At 41.9% G+C, this 12,425-nt stretch overlaps 1 protein-coding gene and 1 pseudogene across 2 annotated transcripts in view; one reads left to right on the top strand and one right to left on the bottom strand.

Moving 5' to 3' along the window:
* The window catches only part of GABRG3 (gamma-aminobutyric acid type A receptor gamma3 subunit), a 556,557-nt gene that overhangs the window by 221,360 nt on the left and 322,772 nt on the right, over window positions 1–12,425 (top strand). The window lies entirely within an intron of this gene.
* LOC116275671 lies at window positions 6,262–9,004 on the bottom strand (annotated as a pseudogene).

Raw genomic sequence — 12,425 nt, 5'->3', positions numbered from 1 at the left:
ATAATTGTAGATATAAAAGTAAGTAATTTAGATACAGATAAAAATGTGATATTATGTGTTAAAATGATACAGAATATATCAAATTAAATTGAATGGCAGAGAGTAAACATGAAGTTAAAAGTAGCAATTTGCACATCAGGAAATAGAAAATCTAAGAGCTGATTTCTGTAAAATAGACAAGTTTGTTGTAAGTTTAATTCATTAAAAGAGCAAAAATGTAAACACAAATATACATGAATACCATCATACAAGTATATTCAGCATCATTTCATTGGCAGTTTTCATTTTGCTATCACCTTTTTACTTCCTTTCCCCATCTCCTCTCTGCTTCCATCTTCTAACTTTCTTTTCTCCAAGAGGACCAGTGGAAGTAACCCAATGTATACCCTTTCATACATTTCTCTATAATCATATAATCCTACACAAAGACGTATACCCATATATATTTTTTGTTTCCTTTTTATAAGGTTAGATTCTTATTAAAGATATTTTTCTATACATTCATTTTATTTTGTTTCACTTAGCAATACATCTTGGTCAATCCTTCAGGTCAACAGACACAGAAATCATTCATTCTTTGTAACGGCTACCCGCTTTCAGTTTTCCCCACTACCAGTAATGCTACATGAAACATCTTTGTTTGTATTATACTATGTGTCTCTGTCGAAGGTATTTATGGCATTTGCATTGCTGGCTGGAAGCACGTTTGTCAATTTGAATAGATTGGCAGGTTGCTTTCTAGGAGAGATGCGGTAATTCACATTCCCACCTGCTCTGTGTAAATGTGACCATTTCCCTACACCTGCACCAGCAGTTGGCATTCTTATTTTAAGATGTTCCAGTTTTATCAGTGAAAAACTGGTGTCTTATTATTGCTTTATTTTGAATTTTTTGGCTTCCTAGGTTCAGCATTATTTCTTATGTTAATTGGTCATTTGAATTCATCTTCCATGAATTGCATATCATATTCTTACCCATATACCTCTTTTCTCTTTTATATGGTTTTATTATCGAGGAAATGCTCTTTGACTATTATGAACATTTACTCTTTATCTGTTATGTATTTTATGAAGTTATTTCCTCAGTCTCTCATTTCCTTTATTATCATACACAATTTTTAGTTTTTATGTGGTAAAATATGTTCATTTCCCTCCGTATGTTCGTTCCCTTCAAGACATATATCCTGTCTTGGCTAATAGGATATCCCTCTCCTAACGGTTACACAGTACTTCTACCTGGTTGTCTTCCACAGTATTTATTGTTCTAACTTTTTACCACTAAGTCTTTAATCTAAATGGAACTGTTTTACCTTTCCAACTTTTAGGTTCAGAGGGTACATGTGCAGGTTTGTTACGTGGGTAAATTGTATGTTACAAGGATTTGGTGTACAAATAATTTTGTCACCCAAGGAATCAGCATAGTACCCAACAGGTAGTTTTCCACTTCTCACCTTCCTCCCACCCTCCACCCTCAAGTAAGCCCCAGTGTCTATGGTTCCCTTCTTTGTGTCCATGTGTTCTCAATGTTTAGCTCCCAATTTTAAGCGATAACATGCAGTATTTAGTTTTCTGTTCCTGAGTTAACTCACTTAGGATAATGGCCCCCAGCTCCATCCATGTTGCTGCAAAGGACATGATTTCATAGCTGCAGGTATTCCATGATATGTACATACTACTTTTTCTTTATCCAGTCCACTGTTAAGCATCTAGGTTGATTCCATGTTTTTGGCATTGAGAGTAGTGCTGTGATGAACAAGCACATGCATGTATCTTTATGGTAGAATGATTTATTTCTCTTTGGGTCTATACCCAGTAATGGGATTGTTGGGTCAAATGATAATCTGTTTTAAGTTATTTGAGAAATCGCCAGAAAGCTCTGTACAGTGCCTGAACTAATTTACATTTCCCAGTAGTATGTGTTCTCTTTTCCTTGCAACCTCATCAGCATCTGTTACTTTTTTGACTTTTTAATAACAGCCATTCTGACGGGTGTGACTTGGTATCTCATTGTGGTTTTGATTTGCATTTCCCTAACAAGTAGTGATATTGAGCATTTTTTCTATATGCTTGTTGGCTGCGTGCATGTCTTCTTTTGAGAGGTGTCTGTTCATATCCTTTGAATATTTTTTAATGGAGTTGTTTGTTTTTTTTTTCTTGTTGATTTGATTAAGTTCCTAATTAAGGAACTTAAGCTTCTGAAAGTTCGGCCTTTGTCAGGTGTATAGTTTGTGAATATTTTTTCCCATTGTGTAGGTTGTCTGTTTACTCTGTTGATAGTTTCTTTTGCTGTGCATAAACTCTTTAGTTTTGTTAAGTCTCACTTGTCCATTTTTGTTTTTGTCGCAATTGCTTTTCAAGTCTTTGTCATGAAGTCTTTGCCACGGTCCATACAGTGTTTCTTGGATTTTCTTCTAGAGTTTATATAGTTTTGGGTTTTACATTTAAGTCTTTAATCCATCTTGAGTTGATTTTTATATGTGATGAAACAAAGGGATCCAGTTTCAATCTTCTGCATGTGGCTAGCCAGTCATCCCAGCACCATTTGTTGAATAGAGAGTACTTTCCCTATTGCTTGGTATTGTCAGCTTTGTTGAAGATCAGATGGTTGTAGGTGTGCAGCTTTATTTCTGGGTTCTCTAACCTGTTGCATTGGTCTGTCCGTTTTTGTGCCAGTACCACGCTGCTTCACTTACAGTTATAGTATAGTTTGGAGTGGTAGTGTGATGCTTCTAGCTTTGTTCTTTTTGCTTAGGATTGCTTTGGCTATTCAGACTCTTTTCCAGTTCCAAATGAATTTTAGAATTGTTTTTCCTAATTCTGTGAAAAAAAGTGTTATTGGTAGTTTGATAGGAATGACATTGAATCTGTAAATTGCTTTGGGCAGTATGGCCATTTTAACAATATTGATTCTTCCCATCCATGAGCATAGAATGTTTTTTCATTTGTTTGTGTCATCTCTGATTTCTTTCACCAGTGTTTTATGATTCTCATCGTAGAGATCTTTCACCTCCCTATCCAGCTGTATTTCTGCATATGTCATTCTTTTTGTGGCCGTTGTGAATGAGATTGCACTCTTTATTTGGCTCTCAGCATGAGTGTTATTGGTGTGTAGAAATGCTACTGGTTTTTTGTACATTGAGTTTTGTATCCTGAAACTTTGATTAAGTTGTTTATCAGATCTAGGAGTCTTTGGGCAGAAACGATGGCATTTTCTAGGTAAGAATCATATAGTCTGTGAAAATGATAGTTCAACTTTTTTTCTTCCTATTTGTGTGTCTTTTTTTTTCTATGCCTTTTATTTCTTTCTCTTGCCAGATTGCTCTATCTGGCACTTCCAGTACTATGTTGAATAGCAGTGGTGAGAGAAGGCATCCTTGTCTTGTTCTGGTTTTCAAGAGGATTGCTTCCAGCTTTTACCCATTCGGTATGATTTTGGCTGTGGATTTGTCATAGATGGCTCTTATTATTTTGAGATATGTTCCTTCAATGCCTAGTTTGTTCAGGAGTTTTAACAAGAAGGGATGTTGAATTTTACAGAAGGTTTTTTTCTGTCTCTATTGAGATGATCATGTGCTTTTTTTTTTTTAGTTCTGTTTATGTGATGAATCACATTTATTGATTTGCATATGTTGAAGCAATGTTGCATCCCAGGAATAAAGCATACTTGATTGTAGAGGATTCGCTTTTTGATGTGCTACTGGATTCGGTTTGCTAGTATTTTGTTGAAGATTTTTCATCTATGTTCATCAGGTGTATTGGCCTGAAGTGTTCTTTTTGTTGTTGTTGCTGTATCTCTGCCTGGTTTTGGTATCAGAATGATGCTGACCTCATAGAATGAGTTAGGGAGGAATCCTTCCTCCTTGATTTTTTTGGAATAATTTCCGTAGAGTTGGTACAAGCTATTCTTTACATATCTGGTAGAATTCAGCTCTGAATTCACTTGCACCAGGGCTTTTCCTGGTTGGTAGGGTTTTTTTTTTTTAATGACGGATTCAATTTGGGAACTTGTTATTGGTCAATTCAGGTTTCAATTTCTTCCTGGTTCAATCTTAGGAGGCTGTATGTTTCCAGGAATGTATCCATTTCTTCTGGATTTCCTAGTTTGTGTACATAGAGGTGTTCATAACAGACTCTGAGGGTGTTTTTAATTTCTTTATGCTTGGTGGTAATGTCTCCTTTGTCATTTCTGATTGTGTGTTTTTGGATCTTCTCTTTTTAAAAATTAGTCTAGCTACTTGTCCGTCAATGTTGCTTATTCTTTCAAAGAACCACCTTTTATTTTTATCGATCTTTTGTAAGGTTTCTCTCACCTCCATTTCGTTCATTACAGCTCTGACTTTGGTTATTTCCTGTCTTGTGCTAGCTTTGGAATTGGTTTACTCTTGTTTTTCTAGTTCCTCTAGTGTGATGTTAGGTTGTTAATTTGAGATCTTTCTAACTTTTTGACGTGCACATTTAGCACTATCAACTTTCCTCTTAACAGTGCTTTAGCTGCGTCCCAGAGATGTGGCATGTTGTGTTTTTGTTTTCATTAGTTTCAAAGAATGTCTTGATTTCTGTCCTAATTTCCTTCTTTACCCAAAAGTCATTCCGGGGCAGATTATTTAATTTCCATCTAATTGTATGGTTTTGAGAGACTTTCTTGGTATTTATTTCTATTTTTATTGTGATGTGGTCTGAAAGTGTGGCTGGTATGATTTCGTTTTTTGGAATTTGTTGAGAATTGCTTTATGGGTTTAGCATATGGTAAATTTTAGAGTACGTGGCATGTGCATATGAGAAGAATGTATATTCTGTTATTGGCTGCAGTGTTCTGTACATGTCTTTTAGGTCCATTTGATCAAGTGTTGAATTTTTATCCCGAGTATCTTTGTTAGTATTCTGCCTTGATTATAGGTCTAATACTGTCAGTTGGGGGTTGAATTATTTCACTATTATTTTGTGCGATTATCTAAGTGATTTTGCCAGTCTCTACAGACTTGTTTTATGAGTCTGGGTGCTCCAGTTTTGGGTGCATATATATTTAGGATAGTTAAGTGTTTTTATTGAATGGAACCCTTTATTATTAGGTAATACCCTTCTTTATCCTTTTGATCATTGTTGGTTTAAAGTCTGTTTTGTCTGAAATAAGAGTAGCAACCTGTGCTCTCTTGTTGTTTTCTGTTTGTCTGATAGATTTTTCTTCATCCCTTTACTTCGAGCCTATGGGTGTCACTGTATGTGAGAGACCTCTTGAAGTTGGCTTTTGCTTCTTTGTCAAAGATGCCACACTGTGCCTTTTGAGTGGGGTGTTTAGCCCATTTACGTTTAAGGTTAATAACAATATGTGCAGATTTGAGCCTGTCATCGTGTTGTTAGCTGGTGGTTATGTAGACTTGATTGTGTAGTTGCTTTATAGTGTCAGTGGTTTATCTCCTCCTTCTGTTCTTGGACTAGCAACCAAGAAACAAAGCACCTAGCATGAGTGCCTTGGGCTCACCAACACTGTAATTCAGGACAAAACCCTTGTAATTTTGCAAATGGTGGGGTTTTTAAATAGGCTGGACTTCAACACCTTGTTTTCTAAAAAGGAAAAATATAACCATGTCCAAGACCTAGCTTTTCTCACAAGTGAAGTAACTGAGATAGGTCCAAGGGAAATATTCCAAAGCAGTGGATTCTGAAGTCAAACCTTCCAAAGATTCACATTTTGAAAGCTCTACGAATTTAGGAGAGTCCTCCAGGAAAATTTGTTGCCCACCAAAGGGCTTCTTTGTGTAGGTACCATTAATCCTAAGGAAATAATTAAAATACAGCCTCTAGTGGAAAATTCTATCCACTGACAACTGATGGATTGTCAGTGGACAAGCTTCAGATCTTATGATGCGACAGCAGTATCTCTGCACAGCACGTGGACGGCTGTGGGGGCATAGGGGGCACAGATGTGGTAAGAAGAGCAGCCTGTGTTTGCACAGCTCCTTTGCTAGTGCTCAGGGTGCTGAGGTATTCACTCAGGGGAGGATCCAAGGGCTTGGGAAGGGCAATCATGAGGGGCCCCTGTGCACATCCCAGGCCTTGCATTTCTGCAGACCTCCTGTCCTGAGCCACTGAGAATCATGCAGGCTATAGGAGTTCCCTCTCTGAGTCTCCACTTTAGGGAAAAGACATCGTAAGTTACAGAAACAGGACAACCAGGGATGCCCTCCTTAGCAAGCTTCATGTAGGGAAGTGGCCCAGGACTTGTTGCGACAGACCTGAGGGCAAGTGCCTTGTGATGCTGGGATCAGGGTACAATGTCATGGGATACCTTCAGCCAGGGCCTCTCCCACTGAACCTCTCGAGCAAAGGTGGTAGGGGCACCCCAGGGTTTCACCTTCCGCTCCTTGGCTAGTTTGTCATCGAAATGGCAAAGCTGAGCCAGGAACCCATCACTGGGGCTGATCTCATAGTTCTGCCTTATGATACTCAGGAGGGACTTGATGTCCAACTTCTGACACATCATGAGGTACATGATAACTAGAGCTGGAGATGGCTGTAACTTCCCAGCACTGGACGAGCACCTGACCATTCTTTTGAGCCAAGGCCTGGTTAGTGAAGTCTGTAGCCCTTTCAAAGTAGGTGCTGAGGTTGAACTCCTGCACTTCTTTGGCCTTGATGCCCAGGTAGGTGATGCCATGGTCCTTGGAGAAGTTGGCATTGTTTATGTGCATGAAAGACCTGCCCTCAGTGGTGTTCAGGACATGAATAATGCCCAGTTTCTGAAGCTTGGGGATATCCCGAGCCACAGATGTGTTGCCCATGTAAATCCTCAGGGTGACCTCATTGCAGGGCTGGCCTGGGAGGCTGTAGCAGCCACTGCTGTCTGAGAGCAGGTCATTGAGATGCTTCATGGAGCGTTTCGAAAGGGCCGGGCACGCTGAGCAGGAGCCAGCAAGGGGGAGTCTGGCAGGCCCTTTTGTCCTTTTTAATTCACTGAAGTTTTCCTGCCAAATAAACGAATGCCTGGCACATCACAGGAGATCAATGTGTGTGAAGTGAATGAATGAATGAGTGCTGCTAAGAGCCAGAAATTAATCTAGAGGTCAGTGGGAAGCCACAGACGGACTCTGTGCAAAGAAACTAATATAATCTGATCTGAATGTTTGGAGGACACTGCAGAGTAACCCTGGCCACACATACAATTCCACATCTCCATACAAAGAGACTGAAGAAAAAAGAAGACAGGAAACTCACCCCGGTTCAGAGCCATTGGTGCCTGAGCCTGGCGGGCCTTGTTGCTGACGCTTCCTCCCCACATGCAAATGCAGACAGAGGTCAGCACGACTGCTCAGAGCGCACACAGCTCACCGTGGCTGCAACGGAGATCCGTGTCTGGGAGGGACTTTGGAACATTTGTATCATTGTCCTGATGACTGGCCATCACTCACAGCACCCACGTGCTGTCCAAGACAGAATGGAGAGTCCTGTCGTCCAAAGAAGGAGTTCAGGCCAAACAGAGTGGTTCTGAGCAGCACGCAGATGAGGCCCCTTTCTGGGCAGTGGGAAGCAGTGTTCTTAAGCACTAGGAAATGCTCTTTCTCTTGCTTTTCTTCTTTCTTTTTCTTGTTTCTTTTCTTTTTTCTCTTTTCTTTTCTTTTCTCCTTCCTTCCTTCCTTCCTTCCTTCCTTCCTTCCTTCCTTCCTTCCTTCCTTCCTCCCTCCCTCCCTCCCTCCCTCCCTCCCTCTCCTTCCTTTCCTTCCTTTCTCTCCTTTCTTTCTTTTTTTTTGAGACAGAGTCTCCCTCTGTTGCCCAGACTGGAGTGCTGTGATGCTATCTCGGCCCGGCCGATATTTCTTAACAGTTTTGGTCTACACAAGCAATGTAAGAGGAAGAAGCCTCTGAGGCCAGAAACCTGGGTCAGGGCTGCCCTTAAGATAAGGAATGGCCCCAGCACCCAGCAGGGGCACCACACATGAGCCCGTTCCCTTGGATGCTGGGCCATGCCCAGGTGGGCGGGCCTCCCTGGTCCTACACAGGGCAGCTGTCTCTGGAGGCCACCAGAGCAAGGCCACAGGAACCCTAGGAGGGGGAGTTTTCTGGTGACTGGGGCAGCTGTAAGAGAATGCCACAGACTGGGGGCTCAAACAGCACACATCTCCTGTTTCACAGTGCTGGAGGCAGGAAGTCCAAGATCTAGATGTCAGCCGGATTGGTGTTTTCTGAGGCCTTTCTCCTTGGCCTGCAGACAGCCACCTTCCTGCTGTGTCCTCACACGCAGGTGCATCCCTGGCGTACCTCTGCATGTCCCGATCTCCTTCTCATAAGGACATCAGTTATAGGGTCAGGGCCCACCCTGATGACCTCATTTAACTCAGATTACCTTTTTAAGGGCTTCACCTCCAAAGTCAGTCACTTTGAGGGGTTAGGATTTCGACATATGAATTTGGGGGGACACAGTTTGGACCATAGCTATGGGGTGTTGAAGCAGGATGCTGAAAGTTTCCAAAGGAGGTGGCCTTCCTTTGAAGAGACCTCCAAGGCTCAGGTGAATGTGGACAGGTAGCCACCTCCGAGAAAAAGGCCCCCATTCCTCCTCAGCACCAGGAACGCCTGTAACTCCTTTGGAACTTTTATCTCTGTATTTCAGATCACATGCACAGTCTCTGTTTTACAGACGCTAAAATAAGTGAGTTTAGATGAGTATTCATGAACACGTTTTCCCACATGTGGGAGATTTTCTCCTTTTGACTCATGTAGTTTTCAAGGGCACATCCTGCTATTGTCCTCCTGGTTTTGAGCTGCCTGCAGTGTGTGCATTCTCTGTCACACACGCACACCTGCGTGCACACACATATGCATGTGCACACACGTGCTCACATGACAACCCCAAATTGAAACACAATTGCACTTCCAGAGCATTGCCCACCCTGACGGACACCACGCCTGCTGCCCCGATAAATGGAGACCAGTGTGTATTCCCAGAGCGTATGCGGGCAGCAGAACGTGCACTCAGTGATGGTTTGTGGTGAATGTTTAAACAGTGCCATTGTGGAAGTCAAGTGTCACAGCAGCAGGGTGGGAGGTGTGGCGTTCCCACAGCTCTGAAAGGAACACCCGGTGAAGGTTCAAGGATGCCCCTTTGGGAACACAGCCTCCACTGGGAGGATCCAAGTGGGCTGGCGCTGTGGGAGCACTTTGCTTGACAAGGGTAGTTAGAGTGGACCAGAAAGCCTGTTTCCGGGAAATATTTTCTCCATTTCCTCTCTACGTAGGTCTCTCCAGATTTCTTAGAAGATACACAATTCAGGTGTCTCCTTAAGGACCATTTTATTATTTTCCAGAAAGTAGAAATAAAAGAGGGGGTAGAGAAATACCAGAATTCTCAGAGCATGTCTTAGCCTGCAAGGGAGTAGATTTTTGTCATTGTGGGAGCTAGAGGTAGAAAAAGATATGGAAAGGAGTGAACCAATGAGGAAACACCGCTGCTTGGCAGGCCAGCATCTTGAATGTCCTCATCACACGAGTGTGTCCTGGATCCCATCCAAGGCCCTCCAGGAGTGGATCTGCCTCTAGATTTCCTGCTCTTATCCACTCTGTTGCTAGATCACAGAAGCAGCGCCATGATTTATTATTTAACAACCTACAAAACATTATTATAGAAATGAAACATTAAGCAGGAACTGTGAAGCCATTTACAGTGGAATCAACAAGACAACAGGACGTTTGATGTGAGAGAGAAGGACTGCTCAGGAGACGAGTCATCCGTGAAGCATGGAACCGCCCCATCCTGAAAACAAACGCGCTTTAGAGTAACTGAGTTTAAATACTCCTAAACCAGATACCGTTTATAAGAATGTATCCTTTTATATTATAGTCATGCCGAATTAAGTTTGAGGACTATTGCTCTGCAGCTATACACAGATACATTGCAAAATGACTAACAGCTTAAGCTAAAATGGTTTTCCTTTTACTGAACTGATAGTACAATTTAGAATTACAACTTTTTTGAGGCTAGCTAGATTAGCGTGCTAAACACCCCTAAGCATTCTGTGCAGTGTGATAAAAGTTATCCACGTCCAAGTCCACCCCTCTGCGGAGCCTGTTCCATCCTCCCACCTAGAGTTGTGCTTTTCTCCTGGACTTACTATATATTCATGAGCTTGCATGAATGACTATCATTTATCTGCAAAAACTACTGCATTGAGTATATTCTCCTAGAGGGTGGAATCACATCTGACTTATTTCTAGATGAGTTACCGTGCCTAGCCCCCCAGCCCCTGAGAAACTAGTTTTGCTTTGCTGTCGCAGATCACCCGAGGGGCAGCCGTAAGAGCCTGGAGGCCGACCCAGCTGCGCTGAAGAAGAATTTCTTATTAGACTCAGAAAATATCCCTTCAGTTTTGGCTCTGATTCCTTTAAAAAACAGAGCAGAGGCTATGGTGGCTAGACCCAAGGGATGAAAGGAAAATTGGTCTATAAACTGTGGTTGTTTTCAAGCTGATGTCAAGTCTAGAGAAAACAAATCAGTGTAACTGTATACACCTGTCTTCCCAGGCCCAAAATGGGAAGACAAGTGATTACGGAAGCAGTGGTGTCTAAGGACCACCGGGGAGGAGGTATCTAAAATACCTCAGTGACAAAAGAGAGGAGAGGTACAACTGCATGGTGTAGGACAAGAGACAACTAGTCACCACTAGTGGGAGGCTTCACATAGTTTCAGCTTCTCTTCATGGTTGTGTCAAAAGAGAATTACCACCAATTTAGTTTAAAGATTAACTGGATTTTATTTGCAATTCTAGAGTTGGGAAGCTCCTCATTCTGTAAAACAGAGTAAGTGTTCAGATGAACTGACCTGATGAGGTTGGCTTTCTAGGAACAAAAGGGCTGAAGAAAGCAGAAACAGGGAGCAAAGAGTGGACTGGTCATTTCAGTTACTTTCCTCATAGCGTTAAAACACAGAGGACCTCGTTATTATGTTAACTCAGATAAACGAGAACCTCTTGGGGATTTTTGAAAACTGGCCTGTTTCAAAGTTCAGTTGGATTATGTGGAACATGAGTGAGGCCATCCTGGTTTGTTCTGAGATGCTGGGGCCTGGTGCAGGGGCGCATCCAAAACAACAGCCTCCCATAAACTGTAACACTTACGCACAGAACTTCTTAAAGGAAGTCATTCCCATGAAGTTATATTTCCAAAGCTCAGAGGGTGAGCACCTTTTGGAACTTCGTTTCAACCAGGTCATGTCTCACCACTGTACTGGCCTTCCAACACTGGCCTACGTACTCGACTGCTCCACATAGCCAGCCCCGCACTTGTGGTGAAAGCTGCACAGGCAGGATTGCAGAGGGGGCATGTTTGCCTGTTTGCAACCTGGGATTGGAGGTGAGTTTCCGCGAAGGGGGAAACTCAGAGTTTCCAAAGTTTATTATGGAGTGCTTCCAAGGAAATAGTCTAGTATTGACCATTGATTTGGTGAAGTAGAGCAGTATTTTTTAGAAGGTAAAATCACAGACTTTGGCATCGCTAAGATGTGTGATTGAGCCTCAGTCTTGCTAACTGAGGCAGTCTGGAGAAGTCACCTCACCTCTCGGAGCCAACTTACCTCTGATGGGCTCAATGTCAGGATTCAGTCTTAGGGTTTTGCTGTGAAGACAAAGGCATCATTATTGCTTGTTAAACAGGTGGGGAGTGCTAGTTATCTAGTAATGGTAGTCATAGCAACAGCAGTGTTTTTAACCATGGAATGTGAAATGAACATTCTGATTAGATGAAGTCTACTTACTTAAGGAGATGGCTGTGAGATGCCGACAAGGCCCCTATAAGGGCCATGATGGCCGCTTCGAGTTTGCTGGGGACAGACCCTCCTCTCCTCCTGAGCCCTGGCCCCTTTTTCTAAAGGCAAGGTTTACGGTTAAATCCTCAAACGAAAACAATGTAGGCATTTAGGGCGATGGCTACGGACTTAACTCTCCAGTTTTGGGTAAACTCCATATGAAGAAAAAAGCTGAATCTTATTTAAAAAAATTCTATATACTTTGTATACATTTCTTTCTATACATTTCTAAATGAATTCGAAGGTTAAATGCAGGTGCCTCATCTTCTTAACTAGCTTCCTTTAATTCAAAAATTTCTAAACAGATTTAGCCACAAATCTAACTGAAACTCTCACATCCACATTTTTTTTTTTTTTTTTTGGTAGGAGACTTGACTCATTTCATCAAATAGCTTTTGAGAATCCTGGTCACTGGTATTGAAACAACATTGCAGGGTGCTGAGTGTTTGTGCAGGCCCTGCTGGCAAGGTGAGACTCATCTCCTTCTTTGGAGAGCTTCAGGGAGAGTAAAGCTCCTTCTCTGCCAGTCTGTTCTTCGAAAAACAAACTGAAACGTAACAAAACCCAAAAGGTCCAAAACCTGTGATTAGCTATTAAAATAAGTTGCATGGAACCCTATGGCTATTAGTATCATT

This window comes from Papio anubis, chromosome 7, assembly GCF_008728515.1.
Source record: "Papio anubis isolate 15944 chromosome 7, Panubis1.0, whole genome shotgun sequence".
NCBI classification, from domain to species: domain Eukaryota; kingdom Metazoa; phylum Chordata; class Mammalia; order Primates; family Cercopithecidae; genus Papio; species Papio anubis.
Note: the sequence above shows the minus strand (reverse complement) of the source record. Positions and strands in the feature narration are given on the sequence as shown.